This window comes from Marmota marmota, unplaced genomic scaffold, assembly GCF_001458135.2.
Source record: "Marmota marmota marmota unplaced genomic scaffold, marMar, whole genome shotgun sequence".
NCBI classification, from domain to species: domain Eukaryota; kingdom Metazoa; phylum Chordata; class Mammalia; order Rodentia; family Sciuridae; genus Marmota; species Marmota marmota.
The window spans coordinates 3,019,078-3,031,639 of record NW_025999932.1 but is presented as its reverse complement, the minus strand read 5'-3'; positions in this window follow the sequence as shown (position 1 = coordinate 3,031,639).

Sequence of the window (12,562 nt, the reverse complement as noted above, 5' to 3'; positions counted from 1 at the left end):
ATCATGAGAGAGGCGCCTTAGGAAGAAGCCACGGAGACACACCCAGAAATGGAGTCCTAGGCCAACGTGACAGGAGCTGGACAGGCTCATCCTGGAGGACGAAGACCGGGCTTGAGCTGCTGTGGAAGCAGCGTGGGGTGGGTAAGAACCCCCTGCCTCAAATCTGGCTGGTGGCAGGAAAGGACAAGGGGAAGCAGAAAGAGACTGTCAAAGTGACGGAAGGATAGAACCTGGCCTGTGCTGCCTCTGAGCAGAAGCAAATCACTGCCATCCGTTCTCTGCGACCATGACGCAGGAGGGAATTGTCTAGATGAGGCTGGGTGTGAGAGAGTGTGGCTCTGGGTTCAGGTCACACTCAAGACATGGGCGGGGGGAGGGGTAGCTCTGCTCCACGGGTGACAATAAGCCACCCTCCCCCTAAAAGAAAGGTGAGCTAAGAGTCTCGTTTAGAAAGCCTACCTAAATTGACAGCTCTCACAGAATACACTGGAATTAAGGGTAAAGATAGAATCTTCCCTCAGATTTGAAAAACAAGCTCCTATTCACATTTTCTATTTTCCCATTGACATGAAAATTGTCTGAGAAAGTGGAAGAGATCCCAGGGGTGCTGGTTCCCACCCAGGGCTCTCTCTGCCTCCTCTTTTCATTTTTGGTGGCTGCGTGTCCATGTGCGAGCACACGTGTGCTCACGTGCGTCTATGGGTCCATGGGGGCTTTCCCTCTGACCAGCACCAGGAGAGTGCAGGCCTGCGTGCGCCGTCCAATACCAGACCCGCCTTCCTCTTGGAACGTGGAAGACTTACCTCATGAAATGTGGCAGCCACGTCAGGTGCCTGTGAGCCATCTCCCCTCGGATAGTTGCGCCCAGAAAGGAAAAAGAGCATGAAGAATAGGTTCCCCTCGGGGCTCGCTGAGAGTTGAGGACGTGCCGAGGCTGCTTGAGAGGGAAGTGCACATTCAGGTGCACGGAGGCCTCTGTTGTCCGTCTGTTTGGAAAGGCAAATTGCATTTGACTCACTGAGGATCGCTTAGTGTGCAAAACACAGGAAACGCCAACTGTATACCTGCCGACTCTATCCCAGGGTTCGTTGACCCTCACACACCTTATTGCCTGGGAACAATCTGCACTGGTAGAGGGCTGCCTCTCACTTCCCATGGCCCAAGAGATGCAGGGGGAAGGGGTGGCTCTTTTTCAGCTCTGACAGCATCTTTCAAGTAGCTAGCCATCTGGGGTAGGTATAATGGGGAGTTCAACGTGCCAAGCTGACCGGGCCATGGGATGCCCAGAAATTCAGCCAACCGGGGGACGTCCTAACTGGGTGTGTGGACGAGTGAGCAGAGAGCGTGGCTCTCCACGTGTGGGTGGGCCTCTGCGATCAACTGAGGCAAGAGAGGCGGCCTCCTGCCTGGTGAGGAGCGGGACAGCAGTGGTTGCATGTCCTTAGTCTCCCCATCCCCACCCTGCAGCCTTCACCCTGGAACACAGGCTCTCCGCCCTGGTGCTCGGCCTGCAGCCTCAGACTGGACCCCGCAGGCCCCCCGGGCCTCCTGCTAGCCACTGCAGAAACTGGGAGCCCTTGGCCTCCACAGCACCGTGCCAGTTCCTCACTGTGACTCTGGGTGGGGGCTTGGGGGCGAGTCCTGTGGGCTCTGCCTCTCTGGGGAATCCTGACCAACACGAGAGGTGCCTGGTTATTCAGCCTGTTTGTCTCCATTTCCTCATCTGTACGATGGGAATAACACGCCATGGAGTTATTCAGGCGCCTACATGAGGTCATGTGTTGCTTGCTGGTTGCACCACACAGCATCAGGTATTAGGGATATTAGGGTTCCACCACGCCCACCTTTTCCCACCACTGCGTGCCCGTCACCACCAGCTTTCTGTCACTCTGTCCCTGGTGCTAACATTTACCAAGGGAACAGCAGTGTCGGGAGGTGAGGAAGAGCAGGGTGCCAGATAGAAGGGCATGGGAAGGAACGTTAGATGCGGCAGACGGGTGTGGCTTCCCGATTCTTTAGGATTCCCTTCTCGGTGGCGAATCAAGCCACTCACCAGGACCCTCACACACACCCATCTGCACACCAGTCTAAGGTGGAATCATTTTTCTTTAGTTTTTCCAGAGCAGTTTGGAAACAGGTGGTTCCCCATGAAGCCTGTGCAGGGTGGGCCCTCAACACTTCCCAGGGCTGCGGGAGGGGCCCTTTCCTGCAGATCCCCTGTTGTCTGTCTGTCCGACTTTTCTAATGGTCCTAGGTCAGGCACTCCAGCCAGGTCCTAGCGAACACAAAGGGACATGGAGACCTCAGTAAATGCACCTTCTCTGCCCTCTGAGCAAGCTGTCTTTTGTTGTAAAAGTACATTCCTATCCAGGGACAGTGCAAGGCACCCATGAGGAAAGCAGTGGAGAAAACAAGGAGGAACGGGGCAGCTCGAGAGGCCATGAAGCCAGAGCAGGGGCGACACCGGGCGTGGGGGTCGATGGGAAGAGCATACATTGGTGTCGGCTATGGCAGCAGGAGGGCTGCCGGAGAGGCAGGGTCGGCCCGGCTTCTCCGCTTCTGAAATGTTCCCATGCCTACATCTTAACAGCCAATTTGGATTTCACTGCTCTCAAGCGAATCTCCCGATGGGACTATCACTCATTAATATGCTACACCTTGCTCCATAACGAAATCAACTGGGAAAAACTCAATTTGCTGCCAATGATATGAGAGTCAGAGCCTCAGTGAAAGTCCAAGATGTGCGAATAACGGCTGAGCACGCCCAGAGGACGTCCATTACGCACCTGCCTGACACAGGGCTGCCCAAACCTCGCCCGGCGGCACGGCACACCTGCGCCCATTCATCATTCCGTGTCAAATGTCCTTTCCAATGCCCTGGTTAGTTGGGTGCAAGCCTGAATGTGTGACACCTACAGATCTCCTTAACCAGAACAGTCCTTTCATCGCTGATACGTGAAATATAAATAAGATGGGTGGTGTTTCTGGCATGGGTTTATTGGTTTTGGATGGTTCCAGCTCCTTCGGAGGTCATTTCCGGAGTAATCATGTCTGAAACAGTGGTTTGCCATTCACAGGTCTCCGCAGTTGGCATTGCTGTAATGACTACCTGGGATCAAAGGAAAGGTCCTTCTGGTTCTAGTCAATGCCTGAATACCCTTCAGCAAACACACGCACACACCCCTTTACTACTCCCCCCAACTGGCCAGCAGCAAAGGAAGTGACTTCCAGAACCGAGCACAGACAAGCTTCCCGCCTCCAGGTGAGCCGGCGCTGGTCAACCTGAGGCCACTCCTGGCTTCGGAGGCCTGCTGCCCTGGGAGGAGAGAGCCTGGAAGTGCGCCCTGTTGCAACACAGGCTTTGTGTCACTCGGCCCACGGAGAATGTGACGGAGAGTTAAGCTCAGCACTGAAGTGAACCCAGACCCTCGCATCTTGCCTCCGTAGAGCGGGAGGGAGAACAGGAGGGCTTGCAACACACTCGAAGTCACAGGGCCTTTTAGTTAGCTTTTTCACTGCTGTGACCAAAACACTCGACAAGAACAATATTAAGTAGGAGAAGTTTATTTGGGGCTCACAGTTTTAAAGGTCTCAGTCCATCCATGGCCGACCCCGTTCCTGGGGGGCCCCAGGTGAAGCAGACATCATGGTGGAAGTATGTGGTGGCGGAAAGGGGCTGGGCACGTGGCACCAGGAAGCAGAGAGGGCGACTCTCCAGGGATAAAATAATATGCCCCAAGTCACGCCCCCACTGACCCACCCTGTCCTCCCCCCACCTGCCCAGCTACCACCCAGTTAATCCACATGGCGGACGAAAGCCCTGATCAGGTTGCGGCTCCCATAACCCAATCCTTCCTCCTCTGAGCTCTCCTGCACTGTCTCACCCAGGAGCTTTCTGGGGACACCTCATATCTAAACCATCGCACAAGTTAAAGTAGATCAAAGTCGGGACAAACACCTCAAGGGCCACACGTGGTGAGAATATGACACAGTCGTTGGTTTAGAAGAGAATAAAAAGAGGAAAGAGGAAGAAACGAGTAAGTTATGAAACGTGAGGCTCTTGTTGGCTTTTTAAAGTATCTCTGTAAACAAGCTGAGGAGCGAGAGCCAGCCTGTGCGTGGTCCCGCAGGCCTGCAGACTGGCTGGTGGACCTCGCCAGCTTCCTAGGCAAGAGTCTCACATCGCAGGTGAAGAGCTTCAGCTTCCCAATGTTGCCCTGGCTTTTCAGCTGACCCTCTTAAATACAGGAGGGGCTCAGGGACTTGTATCAAAATGAATCCCAAAGCTACCCAGAAGGAGACCACCCATGTAGGAAGGGCAGGAAGGTGACCTCGGCTCCCGTGGTGGGTGTGTAGTCCTTCACGCTGTTCTCATCACACTTGGACTTGCTGAATGCCCTGTACGCTGAGCCAGAGCCCACGTCTCTCAGGATGGCTTCTCCTCTCCCTCACGGGCTGACCACAGCGCGCCACACTCAGCTGGATTCTGGAAAGGAGTCCGGCGAAGCACACAACCTGTCGAGATGGAGAACGTTGCCTTGCTTTCTCTCCACAGTCAAGAACAGCTCCCAAACATTGGCAAGATGCTGGTTTCCAGCAGCATGCTCTGCTGTATTGAAAGTGGGTCTCATGTTACAGCTTCCTTGAGCATTTTCCACACGGATGAAGACTCTTCCCTCCAGACCAGCCAAGGTCGGCACCATACGTAGAGGGAAAAGCTGGTTTCCGAGTAAGTGCTTCTTGAGCTAAGAAGCCACAGTACTGGGACAGCACCAGAAGCAGATGGAACCTCTCTCGTCCTTTCTGTCTCCCAAGGCTCTTGTCACTCGCCCTTTCCAGCCTCCCCACTCCAGGGGGAGCAAGCTGGTCTGGGATTTGGCCATCCCAGCAGCCAGCGCGGAAACTGGTGTGTCTTCCACACCTCCTGTTTCCTCCTTATCTTTCCAAGACACACACACACACACACACACTCACGCACACTCACACACACTCACACTCGCACACACACTCACACACACTCACACTCGCACACACACTCACGCACACTCACACACACACTCGCACACACACACGCACACACACACACTCACACACACATGCACACCATCTTTTCCTCCTGGGATAAAATATGTCCTCTACATACAAATAGTGAGACCTGGGCAGCAGGCTGAACCTTCTCAGCCTCCGTCTCCTGGGAAGCTTCGTCCTGGCCCCTGGCCTCCTGCTCCCCTCTGGCTTGCCCCCAGGGCTCAGGCACGTCCAGGAGCTCCACTGTCTTGTCTGCTACTCTTCACACATTTCCTTTCCTCTATTTTTACTTCTCTATTTAGTGAACCTTTTTATTTCCTCCTAGTCTCTCTCTCTCTTTTTATTTTAAGTTAGCTTTTAAGAATATAGTGTCAGTGCAGAGAAGAACACAAGTCATGAGGTCCCCAAGAGCTGAGGGAACATGTGCATGCCACCAGAGCTCATGTGGAGGAGCAGGGAGCCATGAGCAGCACCCAGACACCCCCGCACGCAGGCCGGAGCTCGCCTCTGTTCTGTGGGGTCCCAAGTGGGTTGAACTTGCCTGCATTGTGGGGACTGCGCCCTTGGGAGCTCCGTGCTCCTCACCAGTGCTCCTCACCCAGTGCGGGATTGGTGAGCCTCCCTGTCTGCCACATGGACTTCTGAAAAGGGCCAGATAGTGAGGATTTTCACCACACAGAGTCTCAGTGCTGACAGTGAGTGCAAGAAGCAGCCCAGATGATAAGGAACCCAATATTCACTGCTAGGTTCTAATAAAACTTTTTATGTGCACTGCAGTTTGAGTTTTATATGATTTTCACGATATAAAATATTATTTTTAAAAATTTTTGTTTACATTAAAAATGTAATGACCTCTCTGACTTTGTGGATTTGGCCTGCAGGATGGAGTTTGCAGACTCAGACCGTGTACTCTTTGGTTGTATGAACACATCATGAATCATATATGCATTTTGTTCTTAATGAATGTTTTGTTTCCATTTCTAATCCAGAAAAAAATTTTTCATTTAAAATGGATGTGTGCAAAAACAGTGGTAATGATAATCCTATGTTGAAAATAAACTGAAAACCATCAATGTTGAAGGAAAAATTGGTGTTTAGGGATAAAAACTTAATTTTTTTCTTAATCAACATCTAGTATGTTTAAAGACCTAAAAATGTTCTTCGTAAAATCCACAAAATTGCCTATCATTTAACTTCCCCAATATTCTGCTGTGTCTTGAGTGTGAGTATTTCACCCCAAAAGATAGAGAAGAAAACACTCTGATCCATTGTTTTCTAATCCTGGATAAGTTCCGCCCTCCATGTGCCCCTGTATTGCCTTGGTTTCAAGCCACCTGTCTGTCCTACAGCCTCAGGGAGCAATCTGTGATCTCAGCATCACCCTCCAGGGTCAACATGTCTCGGTGCCAAGAACTTAGGATTCAGCTTACAAGGAAACAGCAATAGGAAATCGGGATTTCCGGTACAGATACACAATTTCCCTTTTTTCAAAGCAGCTACCTCCCACTGGCATGGAAGGGCTGGCGGGGTAGGGAGGAAGACGGGGAGAGCTCGTCACGCATTCGTCATTCACTCTCCAGTGAGGGCCTCTGTGCCGACTGTCCTGTCGGGCGTGGTGGGTCGCACTGCTGGGGCAGCACGCTGCTGTCCCTGGGGATGGGACCTAAGAGCCTCTGGAGCCGGGAGAGGGATGTGGCCAGGCAGGAGTGAGGGGCAGGTGGAGCACCGCCCCGCCCCGCGACAGTCCCGCTGGGAGGACTGGTGGCGACCGCACAGAGCCTTCGCAGAGGCCACCAGGCTTGGCTTTGGGGAATGGACAGGACCACACAATGGGGACAGGAGTTTGGGGGATAAAATGCTCTTAAGAGCAAAAGGAATTGTTGAGCCCAAGAGCAAGGGTGGAGTGGGGAGCATCAGAGCCTCCGCGTGGAAGGAGGCGCCAGACAGGCGGGGGAGACGGCGGGTTGGTGAGGCCAGCGCTGGCGGATCCGGAAGGTCGGGAGTTGAGAAGCAGTGTTAGCAATGGTGGGAATAAAGTCAGGCTAAGGATGAGTGGGCGAGAAAACCTGATGGTAAGTCAGTAAACCCAAAGCCAAGAAAATAAATACAGCTGTGACGTGGTAAGATTTCCACAGCTAGGAAAATAGAATCTCACAGATGTGAGGTGTATGCATGCTCAGCTCGTGTTTTTAGGTGTGTGGGAATGGTCACGTGTGGCCTTTCCTGCCAGACACGGAATCTGGGGAGGGGGCTGATTCTAGTGGCAAAAGGAGTTTGGATTTAACTTATTTAAACATGCGCACAAATTCACATATCATATTTCCAAAGGGAATTTTATAGTCTAAGGCAAGGGGAGAAAAACTAGGATCCCCAGGCAAGTCCTGCCGCGCAGGTGTTTTATGATACAGTCTTGTTGGAGCTCAGCTCACCCCTCATCTACAGGTGGCTCTGGCCGAGTCTTCACTGCAGCAGCATAACTGAGGCCACATGCCCACAAGCCTGAGATGTTTACTATCTGGAACTCAGAGGAAGAGTGCAGACTGTGGTCAAAGGTTGTGTGGGGAGATGAGGACGGCCCCAAACTGACCTGTGTGAATGCACAGGGAGGACAGGACTGTCCATCCCATGGTGGACAGGACAGATGCACAGGCTGCCTGAGAAGCACCCCAGGGTAAACGTGGATGTGAGATGGTGGTCTTCTTACTAGAGAAGACCACTAGAGAAGACCCGCTTCTCTACCAGCCGAGGACAGGACAGGAGCAAGCCCAGGGCTCAGGAAAACTCGGCAGAGCGTGACGGAGCTCCTCAGTCAGCCCATCCAGTGGTCCCGTCTCCCCTCCCCCACCTTCCCTCTGAGTGCCACCTAACTCCAGGTCCTGGCACACCTGCCCTTCTGCAGGGAGAGCTTCCTGCCATCAGGAGAGGGGAGACCTGTGCAGTGTAGTGGTGAGAAGCTCTCAGCGACCATCCCTGTGTGTCTGGACCTGCTCTGGGAACTTCGCAGGTGTTTATTGGCCAACCCCCATCCACCCGTGACATGCTGGCTCACAGAGGGGCAGAAGCCAGGTGTGGTGTGTGGTCCAGGCCAGGGGGCAGGAGGGCCACTTCCCCAGGCCATCACCCCACCCCTGCCCTCCCCCTTTTGCTTGTGCCCATGTGCCATACCAGTAGTGCTGCCTGGGTTCCTGCTCATCAGTCCCCAGCATCTCAGGTCACGTCACACGGCAGACGCTCAGTGGGATGCAGAGAGGTGCCGGGTGACTGGGGACCCCTTGACACACTGAGGCAGCCGTAAGGGAAACAAAACAAGACAAGACTGGAGGGCCCACATGTGTCTTGGCCAGTGCCCGGGGCAAAATGTGTAGTGTGCATTTGGGGTTGGTAAAGCCAACCGTACAAACCACATCGAGTCTTCACCTGGTGGACTTATGATGAGAATATAGCAACAGATGAGCATAAATTATTAAGAAGAAGCAGGTTTACCAACTGGAATGGGTTGGATTGTGTCCCCCAAGAAGACATGTTAAAATCTTAAAACCCCCAGTACCGGTGAATGCAACTTTATTTAGAAATAGGGCCTTTGCAAATGTCATTAGGTTAAGATGAGGTCCTTGGAGCAAGTCTTAGTCGAGTGTGTTGAGTGTCCTTGTACATGGAGGGAAGTGACCAGGGGGAGCATCTTGTGGTGGCAGGCAGCCCCCACTGAAGGTCAGGAAGCTCTCTGCCCAGAGGCTCAAGACACGTGGCCTTGACTTGGGATTCTGGGCTGCAGAACCCAGTTCGTGGTGCTTCCTTACAACAGCCCCAGGAGACTCAGACCCTGTGGAGAAGACAGGACCTGGGGGCTGGGAGGTGGGATGTGTTTGGCAGGACCCAGGAAAAGACCCAGGTCGTGGACATGGGAAAGCCCTGTCAGAGACCCATGGCCGACGACAGGGAAGACCAAGTGTGATGCTGTGGTCCCCCCTTGGCAGATAGAGAAAGGGCTGGGGACGTCAGCTCTCTGCACCTGTCAGCTCGCCACCTCAGCAGAGGGGGGAGTCCAGAGCCGGATCCAACACTGGTGACTTCCGCAGGACCTCTGGGGGCATGTCTGGGCGAGTGCCCGCCCCAGGGCTCCTTCCTGCAGCAGGGCCATAACAGAAGTGCTTCCGGTGGGAACCCCTCGAAGCCCTTCAGACCTGTATTTCCAAGAGGAGAGGGAGAGAACAAGGTTCTGGGATCTGAAAAGCACAGGGAAGAGCCGTCCTAGACGCACGGTCAGAACACACTCTGGGGGACAGCGGGTGCTTCCTGCCCTCTGTGGCCTCAGTTCCTCTCCTTCCCGTTCCTCAACCACGTCACTATCCTCGGAGACCATGATGTCCTGGAGTGCTGTGCCCGGTTGTGTTGTGCGTGGAAACAGTGCACTGGCCGCAGCGATGGGGATGGGGGGACTGTGGGGCTCTTCTGAGCAGAAACCACATCTCAAGCTGTCTGCAGGCAGGGCGGCTGGAGCTCTGTCTGTACTGAGCTCTGTCACCTGGGCCCACTCCTTTCCACTTTCATAATTTCATAAGTCACTGAAACCTCCCTGGCTTCTGGTTGGGCCCCAGGCTTCCTGACTTCAAAGGCTTCTCTGCATGCACCAAGGGCCTAATTCTCCCCTTTTGTACCAAAAGGGGGCAAATAACTCAGCCCGCACAGGGGTTGCCTTCTCCTGAGGAAGGAAAAAACCTTTTCCTTATGTGATTTGCAAAGTGTGACTCAACCCAATTCTTACAATTAAGCTTCAGAAGTGTTTTTTGGTACAGCAAAAAGAAGTACTGGAAAATATTTGAGCAATCTTCCCAGTCGGCCACTCGGGACCGCCCTGTGCACTTGGCTGTGTATGTCCTAGCACATCTGTGGAAAAGAGTCCTTTTAGATATATATATATATATATATATATATATATATATATATCTGTCTNTATATATATATATATATATATATATATATATATATATATATAGTGACACTTTTAGTCTTAGGCTCCTTTGAAGATACAGCAGTGTTATTTTTTCAAAATGGCTTGGCGGTCTTTCTGTTTGGGTGATGGGCACAGCCCACCACTCTCTCGTCCTTAGGAGAACAGAAACTGTGGGTGGAGGAAGGCTATCCCCACATAGCACCTCCTGAGATGAGTATGCACAGAGTCATCTGCTGAGCAGAGAATGGCTGAGCGCCACGTGCAGTGCCCAGGGTGCCTTCAGTCCTGGGGCACACGTTGCCAGCTGCGGTGCAGACGTGATGTGTGTCCCCAATTTTACTCATATTACAAGAAAACTCCTCAAAACTGAGCCTTCACTGTCACCCTGATGTCTGATGACAGACACCTCATTTCAAACGATGTGCCCTCCGTGTTCCCTGAGCCCTGTGACAAGCCTGTTTGTCAAACGTATGGAACACTTTTGTTTATGATAACTTGTGGTTAATCATTCACTGAGGACACGAGTCCTTTGTACCTATTATTGTCAACCATTTGTTTGGACTGTGTTTGACCCTTTGTACCCAAGTGGTCTGTGCTGGAACCTTCTGAAAACAAACCACCCGGTGGCTATATGGGTAGGGACTGAAATCTCAGGGCCCTGTCCCTGCCCTGGCCCGCTCTGTCAGAGGGAAGAGTCAAAGCCACAATCCAGTAGCAACAGCAGAAGCCCCGTCACTCTGAGATAAACAGATTAATGCCGGGCTAGATGTAGGATTCTGAAAGGCAATTTAACAGGTGTTTTTAAAATGGATGGCCATCCTAACCAAAAGGGTCACGTGGAAGGCATGCAAAATAAAAAATTATCAGGCTGACATCAGATTGCACTCCTCTGCTCTGTACGTGACAATCAAAGTCCTTCCCAGCACCATGCAGGGGAGTATGTTCCCACACCCGAAGGCCCCGTGACCCGAGGACCTCAGCTTCCAAACAACAACCTGGTTCAAAGGAAGAACAGTGAGTCACTGCACCTCAGGTGACCATTCACCCACAGACACCTCTCAGATGAGCGGCTGTCTCCGTGACAAGCTCTCCTTGTTCGCTCGTTCAGACAATAAAGGTTTAATGTGAGGTTGCCGAGTGAGGTACCTGGCAAACATCGGCTGGGGTGACCCAAGACCTCCAGGGATGCATAAGCTACACTGGGCATAAACATGCCCACGTCCATGTGCAGGCCACACGACTGACGCAGACGGCCACTGCCCAGAGTTCAGACCAGGGCTTGTGCCCGCAGAGTTCAGGGCCATTTCACAGACCAGCAGAGTGGCAGGGAAGGAATGGGGAGTAAGATCCCTGCAGGATGGAAATGCCAGAGAGGATTAGAGGCAGTAAGGCGCTTGCTCTCTCTCTCTTTTGTTAGTACTGAAGATTGAAACCAGGGATTCTTTACCATTGAGCCACAAGCCCACATTTTTTACTTTGAGACAATCTTACTAAGTTGCTGAGGGTGGTCTTGAACTTGAGATCCTCCTGCCTCAGCCTCCATGGTCACTGGGATTACAGGTGTGCACCACCACAATGTGATATTGACCGATACTATAACATTTTCACATTTGAACTTCTGAATTTCCCTCTGAGAGATCTCACAATTTAATTTCTTACTTAATTTCAGAGTATGCGAATCTATGGAAATACACCAGTCAAGAAGTCTTGGAAACTTTAAAATTCCTTTGGTTTGCCTGAGCTCTGACTTGGCCAAGAGATGCTGATGGGGATGGTAGTGAGTGTGACCCTCCCTGGCCATTCCTAAGGCCATCCAGTGACGACCTTCTGGCCCCTTACAGCAACAGATTATCAGACTTAAATAGCTCTCCACCAAGGCAATAGGATGAGAGAGTGGAAATCTGATTTTTGCTAAAAAAAAAAAATATTTGAAATGTCCATCAATGAAGAGCTTCAATGTTCAGGAACATCGTTCCACTGGGTCCTCCCTCACCTCTGCAAACAATATACGATTCTCCTGTGTTACCCGATGGGCAAAATGGAAACACACACACGCGCACACATTATCACGCATTATCTGTTTCTCTGGAGAATCAGTTTAACTGGGCTTGAGAAGAAAACCAAAAAAGGCTGATGAAAAGCCCGTGCTGCCTCAGCAATCCCTCATTCCTGTAAAAATATTTATAACCGCATCATGTAACTGAGAACCAGGTTTCACTCCCAAACAGTCACTCGTCAGGAAACTCTGCTCTCAAGTTTGGCTTCATGCTGTGGTCACAGGTTAAAGTTCTTGCTATCACTGATCACTGCGGACTTAGGAAATTAAGAACCCTTTGGGATATTTTCTTTACATAAACCCAACCACAAATATGCTTAGCTATTTCCTTCACTAAAAATGCTTTGGAATTTCCATGCTTGTGTTGAAAGGGAAGGAAAAGGCTGTCTTTAGAAGTGGGGGTCCCAGCTCTAACTGCGCTTTTCCATGGTCAGCAGGTCACATTCGGATGACCTCACGTACCCCTCAGGAGACACGTATCGAGCGCACGCTGCATTCCAGGATGGCTGCCTGTTGAAATTGTATTA